This window comes from Vespa crabro, chromosome 9, assembly GCF_910589235.1.
Source record: "Vespa crabro chromosome 9, iyVesCrab1.2, whole genome shotgun sequence".
Classification (NCBI taxonomy): Eukaryota; Metazoa; Arthropoda; class Insecta; order Hymenoptera; family Vespidae; genus Vespa; species Vespa crabro.
The window spans coordinates 3,040,001-3,050,000 of NC_060963.1; positions in this window are offsets into that span (position 1 = coordinate 3,040,001).

Consider the following 10,000-nt stretch of genomic DNA (forward strand, 5'->3'; position numbering starts at 1 on the left):
CGCGCACGATGATTTTCACTGACTCCTCTCTCTCTCTCTCTCTCTCTCTCTTTCTCTCTCTCTCTCTCTCTCACTCTTTCTCTCTCTCTCTCTCTCTCTCTCTCTGTTTCTCTCTCTCTGTCTGTCTGTCTTCCTCTCGCGCGCGCGCACCTAGCCACGTGGTGCACGGGCGCACCTCGTGCGAAAACAAAGTGCGCGTATATACCCTTTCACCTGTGTTATTACCGCGATGAACCCCCACGCGGTCACGATGACGCTTAAAACGATAAAAAGAAATTACGAGATCGCTGGACCGTCTGTTCCATTCGATCATAAAACTTTGGACTTTCTTTATCGTCCGAATTCTTTGGTCGTTATCGTACTCTTATGGTACTTGTACTTTGCTCATCCAAATGAATACTAGTACTCTTTTTTTAAATAACGATTTTAAACTGATTATCTTCTATATAATATCTCTACAATATCTTTTCTTGGCTGTTAACACAAGACTATATAAATATTTCATTCGGTTTTATTATTAGCTTTTCAAAAAAAAAAAAAAAAAAAAGTATGCCAATCAAGATTGTTCGTTGGGACATATTAATTTTTTCTTTTTTCTTTCCTTGATAGTTTAAATATGTCATATTATTCGTCCCAGTGGCGTAATCAAAATGGCGAACAAAGTTTGTCTATTTATTATGATCTTACTTGTACACTCTCCTTTCACTTTAATATTTCTAATCCGATTTAATATAAATTTGCGATTATATAATGCTAATTATATATATATATATATATATCAGAAATAATTATATATATATATATATATATATATATATATCAAATCATTGAAATATAATCATAAAAATAATAATCAAATATTCATTTTTGTGAAACATGTTAATCAATTTCACAACGCTTCCTCTCTCTCTCTCTCTCTCTCTCTCTCTCAATCTGGTAGTTATATAGATAAGTGAAAAGAGAAATTAAAAAAAGAAAAGAAAAAAGTAACAATAATAATATATTATATATATATATATATATATATATATATATATAAATATATAGTTAGATGAACCGAAGCTAGCACATTACTTCGTTTCAACTCTATCGTCGATAGACGCCGTTCTTTCGCCGGTCGCAGATAAAAACGTCAAAGGCGAACGTTGTAAATCTAACGGCACGTACAATGCATCCTTGTACCGACCCGATTACCAGTTATCGCCGCTCGTAATGCGTGCACGACGATAAGGGGTGTCCGATCTGGAGGAATCTTTTCTTCATCATCTCCAGCTTCTTCTCATCCTCTTCTTCTTCCATTTTTTTTCTTTTTTTTTTTTTTTTTCTTTTTTCATTTTCTTCTTCATCTTCTCTGTCATTTGCTCTTCCTTCTAGCGAGACTTTCGCACGTCTAAAAACATACCGATTCGAGTTAAGTTACTTTCTAAACTTATCCACTTTTAAATGCACATTTTCGAATGTCACGATATTAGACATGTTAAATGTTTCTTTCAATCGATAATTTCTAAAAGTCGAGATCCCTCGGCGAGTTCTTTCGATTTGTAAAAATTATCGAACTTCGGACAATTATTTAAAATTTTTACGAAGATATAATATCAAGATTTTTTTAATTTCATTAAAAAAAAAAAATAAAAAAAAAGAAAAAAAAAAAAATCAGATCTCTCATCGACTCGAAGTTTTACCGTACGGTAATAATATCAGATATGTCTCGAAACTATTGAAATCCCGTGTGCAATTATTTACACATGAAAATAATATAAATCATAAGAAAACTTGTGCGTGGAATATTTTCTGAGAAACGGAACAAAAGGAGTAAAAGAGAAAATAAAAAGGTAAAATTAAAAAGAAAAGAAAAGAAAAGAAAAAAAAAAAAAACAGAAAAGGGAAAAAAGGAAAAAAAGAAGAGAGAAAGAAAAGAAAACAAAAGAAAAACTATTTTGATCAAGTGTGGGTGTTAATCATGGCGTCTAAAAAGTGACGCGAGACAAAAGAGTATTTTTTTGTTCTCTTTCTTTCTTTCTTTCTTTCTTTCTTTCTTTCTTTCTTTCTTCCTTCCTTCCTTCCTTCTTTCCTTCCTTTCTTCCTTTCTTCCTTTCATTCTCATTCATTCATTCATTCATTCATTCATTCATTCCTTCTTTCTTTCTTTCTTTCTTTCTTTCTTTCTTTCCTTTTTTTTTTTATTTTTTTATTTTTTTTTTTTTTTAAGAGGGTGCATGCATGTAATAAAGAACGTTCACCTGTGTAGTAGAGTAGCGCGAGTTAAAAGAAACGTACGATTCGGTCAACGAACGAGGAACGTCCTCCTCCCTCTACCCCATCGTCAACTCTTACCCCTCAACCCTTCATCCCCTTCTCTGCCCCCTCCTTCTCCTTCCTCGTCTTCCTTCCTCTTCATCCCTCTGTTCTCGTCGCGCGATCGACCGCCCTTCGTATCGCGACATTTTACGACGTATACCTTGGGAAATTGATTCTGAAACGTGAAATAATGAAATCTGACGTAAGGTCAATCCCATGGGATTTTGATTGGGCCGCATTCATGTTAATGCGCGTACGTGTACCGGTGGTGCCATCTATCGAGATTCGACACTTTTTGTAAATTCAGTTTATCGCGCGCGAGACACGGGACACCTTCGTCATTTTTTTTTTTTTGTTATTTCTTTTTTTTTTGTTTTTTTTAGGAGTCTTTTTTTTTTTTTTTGTTTTCTTTTGTTCTTCTTTTTCGACATAATGATCAACGAACGAACGTTTATTTTATATAAATCGCACGAAAACGTTTCTTGGTGTTATCGAGCTGATGAAGAGAGAGAGAGAGAGAGAGAGAGAGAGAGAGAGAGAGAGAGAGAGAGAGAGAGAGTATGTGTTCGTATGCTGTATTAAAAAAAAAAAAAAAAGAAAAGAAAAAAAATGAAGAAAGAAAAAAATAAAGAGGAACGGATAATTCAAAAGAATGTTTACGTACTTACAAAGGTAAGGATTTTTTTTTTTTTTTTGTTAAAGAAAATATCATATCTTATGATTAAAATAATTAAAATGATTGTCCCGTTTTGACACATCATATCAGAAGAGGTTATTCGATTTCATGAGATCATTACTTCGAAGGAAAAGAGTGATATAGAAAAAAAAAGAGAGAGAGAGAGAGAGAGAGAGAGAAATTAGCAAATACAAAACGACGTATAAAGGTGGAATTTTATTTTTTTTTTCTCTTTTTTTTCTTTTAAAACATTATATCACGATTAAAGTAATAGTTAAAATGGCGCCGGCTCGTTTTAACGTACCATGTCAAAAGAGGTTATTATTCGATTTCGAATTATGTACAAAATATTTATATAAGACCACAGCAGTTCGCAATAGTTGATTATCTTTTAATTATATAACAGCTTATAAGAAACGTACTTGCATTCCTGTGAGGTATGAAAGAAATTAATTTGTTCGATACAACCTCGATTTAATTAACATTTTAATTAACTCGAGAAACGTACTTAGAAACATTCGTTCGATAAACGCAAAGGTAAATAAGTAAGTAAGTACGTTAGCACGCAAAGCTAAATATTAATAAATATAACGTGCATTTATAGAAATATTTATTAGATATTATTTCTTCATCTTTTTTTTCTTCTTCTTTTTTTTTTTTTTCTCATCAAATATCGACCAATCAAAAGTTAATACTTCAATTTCGTCGAAATATTTGTCCAATCAATCAGCACCGTTAATAATCCTTCTTACGAGTATTATCGGGACCAATCAAAATAAGATAACTAAATTGAAACGCTTAAACGAAATACGAACGGGAACAATTGCATTCGTTTAAACGCGCTTTAGATAATAATTATTTAATATTCGTTATATTTGAACAGATCGAACAAATGAAATTAATTCTGTCCTTAAAATAATCATCGATAATAAGTCAAAGTCGTTCAAAGTAATAATACGTCATAAATTAGTTCCTCCCACTCCTCCCCTCTTCTCATCCACCTACCAACAAAGTAAGAAATATCACTTGAAGCGATTAATTCTTTTCTTTTTTTGTTTTTCTATTTTCTCGGGAGTAAATTATCCCGCATTATATTGACCGATAGAAGTGAAGAAAGAAAAGAAGAAAAAAGAAAAAAAAAAAAGAAACAACCAAAGCAAAACAAAAGAAAGAAAGAAAGAAAGAAAGAAAGAAAGAAAAACTTACGCCGAGAAAATATGTACAATTGTACAATATGTGTAGGAGGTACTTACATATATCCCTATACAATATCTTTCGATTACTTTTCCGATATCTTGTTTCTTTCTTTCTATCATTCTTTCCTTCCTTCCTTCCTTCCTTCCTTCCTTTCCTTTCCTTTTCTTTTCCTTTCTTTAGATTTCTTTTCCTTTCTTTTCTTTTACGAATCTCAAGTAGGTAGTACCTAAGGTAGTACCTAGTTCAGAAAATCGACTTTTCAAAAAGAGGAAAAAAAATGGAGAAGAGAGAGAGAAAAAAAAAGGAAAGGAGTTCTTTTCGAAGGAGGTATTCGAAAAAGCAAGGCTACGGTAATTCGACGCCCCGTTAAGAATCGCCGCGTAGATTTCGCGCTGGCTCGTTCTTTCGCTCGTTCTCGTGAGAGACAGAGAGAAAGAGAGAGAGAGAAAGAGAGAGAGAGAAAGAAAGAGAGAGAGAAAGAGAAAGAGAGAGAGAGAGAGAGAGAGAGAAAGAAAGAAAGAAAGAATGAGAAGTTTGCCTCTTCGAAGTTCTCGGCCAACCGAACGTATTTAACGATCTCAAAGAGAAAGAACGAACGAAAGAACGAACTAAAGAACGAGAAAGAGAGAAAGAGAGATATGGATAGACAGACAGAGAGAGAGAGAGAGAGAGAGAGAGAGAGAGAGAGAGAGAGAGAGAGAGAGGAGAAGAAGATGATTTCTTTTTCTCTGTCGCACCAACGAGAAAGGAAGGAAGGAATGCCAACGGTGGCTAGATGGCCGTCCCAAAGACGGTTAGGAAGACGAAGAAAAGTGCGCGTTAAGCGGTCGAGGCTGCCGTTGTAGCCGTGGCCCGACTATATTTATCCGTCGATGCAATATTTGGCCGCGTCTCTCTCTTTCTCTCTCTCGCGCTCTCTCTTTCTTTCTCTTTCTCTGCGTTGAGAGAGAGAGAGAGAGAGAGAAAGTCTCACTCGGTCGGCCACATTCGTCTCTTCGGAGTCTCGCGCTTACGAACGAACGCTCTTCGTATGAACGAACGCGGCAGCTCCAAGCAGCCAGCTCGCTTTCTTTCTTTCTTTTTTTCTTTCTTTCTCTCTCTCTCTCTCTCTCTCTCTTTCTCTCTTTCTCTCTTTCGTTCCTTCGACAAACATATATATATATATATATATATATATATATATATATAACACGTGCATACGAACGAATGCTGTTCCTTCTTCTGCTTTATCACAATGAACGAGGCCGTATATGCATGCATGTGTATACACGCATATATATATACATCAATACATACATACATACATACATATATATATATATATATGTCTGTGTACGTAACGTTAGGCAGTAGCTGTCGTTGCAGGCGTGGCTGGTTCCTTGCCCTCTGTCGCGTATTTATATCTAGCGCGCGAGTAGAGCGAATGCATTGCGGCTCGCTTCTTGTTTGCCGGGACCGATTCGCTCTCCTTCCTCCTCTTTCCCTCTTTTTCTCTTTCTTTCTTTCTGTCTCTCTCTCTCTCCCTCCCTCCCTCCCTCCCTCTCCCTCTCCCTCTCCCTCTATCTCTCTTTCTCTTTCTCCCCGTTCGCACTCTCTTTCCTCTTTCACCGTTCTCGAGCTCCCACCAAACCTGCTTCTGCTACGACGACGACTACTACGACAACGACGACGACGACGACGACGACGACTACGACGACTACAACTACAACTACTATGACGACTACAACGACGACTACAACGACGACGTTAACGCCTAGCGCCGGCTAATCACCGCGACAGGATGATTTTTCCCTCCGATCGACGAACCTGCTACTTCTCTCCCTTCACGATCTCTTTCTCTACTTACCCTCCATTCTACCTCAGCCCACCTCGTTCCTCACCGACCATCGTCGTCACCATCGCCATCTCCCTCTTCGTCCCCCCACCCCCCACCTGTCCCCCGCACCTCTTCCTTACCCACCACCCCTCCCTCTCTATACGCCCCTTTTTATCTTACTCCTTGCTTCCACTATTCGAACGAATCCGCTTATGGTTAGTAATTTTTCTTTTCTTGTTTGTTTTTGTTTGTTCGTTCGTTCGTTCGTTCGTTCGTTCGTTCGTTCGTTCGTTTGTTTGTTTGTTTGTTTGTTTTGTTTGCTTGTTTGTTCTTTTTTTTTTTTTTTTTTCTTTTTTTGGTACTTTTTTCTCTTCCTACTCTTCACTCGTCCCTCTCCCCGGTGTCCCTGACGTCATCTCCGTAGTCCCTTACGCACATCCTCTATGCGATACTTCGTCTCTTTCAAACTCTTCACCTAACCCCCCCACCCCTTCATTCCTCCCTCCCCCTCCAACATATTCGTCCCTTTTTTCAACTTCTTTCCAATCTTTTGCCAATATTCGAACGAATCGAATCGACTTACGAAAGAGTTTTCTTATTTCTCGTTGCTATTTTCCTTGTTATTAATTTATACGAACGAAAAAGAAAAGAAAAGGGGGGAAGACAAAAAAAAAAAAAAAAGAAAAAAACACGGAAAATCGTTTACTGTTCCAACCCTTTCACTCGCCAGTCCCACTCCCCCCCATCTCCCCCCGTCCCTATCCGATCCTAATCTATTCCAGAAAGTTATTAAAGGTTATTCGTAATAACGAATGAACGATTGAACTTAGGTATATAAGTACCTAGATAGAACTACAGGAATTACTTATACGATAGAAATAAATTTGCTCGGTGGTATGATATATCTGGTGATAGTAATTGTGGTGGTGATGTTGATATTGATGGTGATGGTGATGATGATGGTTATGGTAGTGGTGGTACTGATGACGGTGGTTTTAACGTTGATATTGGTATTCGTACTGATATTGGTACTGGTATTGGTATTTGTATTGGTATTGGTATTGGTATTGGTATTGGTATTGGTGTTGGTGTTGGTGTTGGTGGTGGCTTGTAATTTAATGTAAGATTCTTCGTGGACGACGAACGAACGAACGAACGAACGAACGAACGAACGAACGAACCGTTATCAAATTTCAAGAGCGTCGCATAACGAGCAACGATAATGGTCTATCGCTCTTCGAGAATATCGATAACATTTATGTGTATATATATATATATATATATATATATATATATATATATATATATATATATGAATGTGTGTGTGTGCGGGCGTGAATGTGTTTGTGTGAATGTACGTGTATATTTACGTATGTATGTATACGAAAGCGGGGAATGAGGGGGGAAGGTAAACGATCGCCGGGAAGAGGTTGGGGTGGGATGGGATAAGATGGGGGGGTGAGTGGTGGGAGACGGGGGGAGGAAAGAGGTAAATATAACGGTTTGGAGAAAATTCAAAGAATGCGGAGTACTGCGGAATAAACGTTTCGATGACCATCATCTTGATACTCTTACATTGATTTAACTTTACTTTGAATGATATATTGATCAAAGAGATGATTGAATGTTAAATATATATGATAGAACGTGAAAGAGCGAGAGAGCGAGAAAGAAAGAGAGAGAGAGAGAGAGAGAGAGAGAGAGAAAAAAAGAGAGATTGCTCCATATTAAATTTTCAATTATCTTCTTTTTTTCTTTCTTTCTTTTTTTCCTTTTTCTTTTTCTTTTTCTTTTTTTTTTTTTTTCTTTTTTTTTCTCTCTTTCTTTCTTTTCTATCCAAAACTCGTACAGGAATAATTATCGTATAGGAAAAATTTGAAAGAATTAATTAATTTCTCATTAAAATTAATATGTACCCAGTGAAAAATGTTATGTATCCTTGAGTACCATATTACAGAAAATGTAGGTAAAATATTATGTTAAATGTAACGACGCACATATATTGTCCGTGTATTCCTTACGGAAGAAAAGTGAATTAAAGAAAAATAAGATAGGAATGAAAAATAAAAGAATAAAAAAGAAAAGAGAGAGAAGGAAAAAAAAAAAAAAAGAAAGAAAGAAACAAAAAAAAAAAGAAAAAGAAAAATTAAGAGAACGAAAAAAAGGACAAGAAAAAAAGGTACTTCTTTCAAATCGTAACTCGCTTATATTATTCCATGTCAAAACGAGCATTGATCAATGAATATACCATATATAATGTATCACCGTTTATAATTAATTATGTTTAAATACATCATGATATTAAATATTGTAATAGCACGCATTAAATCGAATAGAATCTATTAAATTATAAAATTCAATATTCAATGATATATGTATTATACATACGTACAAATGATATAACATTGTGCAATTATAGATCTCGATATTATATCGTTTTTTAATTGTCTTTTTATTATTTAAACAATTTATCCGACAAATAAATAAATAAATAAATAAATAAATAAATAAATAAATAAATATATATATATAAATTTCTACGAATTATTATTTCGATCGCTATATATATATATATATATATATATATATATATATATATATATTTATTTATTTATCTATACGTCATAGTAAATATAATAGTAAATGTTCGATCATCGAAATTTTCTTTGATAGTACTCGAAGAAGTTGAGTTCTCGAGACATTGAGAATCATCGTACGATCAGACGCGTTTGATTATTGGTAATTAATTGACGTATAAATGCTCTCCTATTGCGAGATAAAAGAAGGAAGGGGGCAATGGCTTCTTCTTCGGTCGCGCGGCCCGCGTCGAGAGAGCGTAAACATTCGTCGCATTTCGATCGATCGTAACGACGACGACGACGACGACGACGACGACGACGACGACTACTACTACGACTACTACGACGACGACAACGACGACGATGATGACGACGAAAGTTTGTCGTTGTCGACTATCGGCACGCGGTTTCAACCCCCTTTTTCACGATCTTCTCCTTCTTCCCCATCGTTTCGTTTATTCGCCGCTTTATTCGCTGCTTACGAGCAATCTCATATCGATTTAGATTTATCTACCATTTTATTTCTAAATCGATTTAGATTTATCTATCATTTTATTTTTAGATCGATCTATTTATTCTCTCTTTCTCTCTTTTTCTCTTTTTCCCTTTGTTCTGGATTTTTTTCTTTCTTTCTTTTTTTTTTTTTTTTTTTTTTTTTCCCCCCAAACCTTCAATCACTTTTCCATCAAAATTATTCGACGTTTCGAATATTTTCTTTCTTTCTTTCTTTCTTCCTTTCTATCGTTCGTTCGTTCGTTCGTTCGTTCGTTCGTTTGTTTATTTATTTTTTATAAAAACAAAAAAAAAAAAAGAAAGAAACAAAGACAAATTGTATTAATAATTTGTAATTGTTCGGTACAATTAGTTAAGTTTTTATATGGAGAGTGTAACATTTTCTATAAAAGATAAGAAAAAAAGAGAGAGAGAGAGAGAGAGAGAGAGAGAGAGAGAGAATATCTGTGATAATAATTTCGAATTGTTCGATATATGTTTGTTAGTTTAATTATTATTAAAAAAAAAAAATATATATATATATATATATATAATAAATAAGCATTATAAAATACGCTTGATTTTAATGAAATTACGTATACGATAAGTTTAAAGTTTAAAATTTGACATGCGCTAGTATTAATCGTGATGTACGTGTCATCGGTATAACATAAACTATCCGAGATATTAACTAATTCTGACTGCGACTGTGATTGCCATTGCTCCGATAAGGAGGAAAAATATCTGAAATAAATTTGTCTTTATTTTTCTTTTTTTTTTCTTTTCTCTTTTTTTGTTTTTCCTTTTCTTTTTTTATATTTTTCACAAAAAGCGACACCAAAGTCATTTGGCGCATTAAAGAATACCAATGTCTCGTCTCGCGCGACCTTATTCTTGCAATTTTTAAAACGACATATTTAAACGAAATTGCATTACTTATTC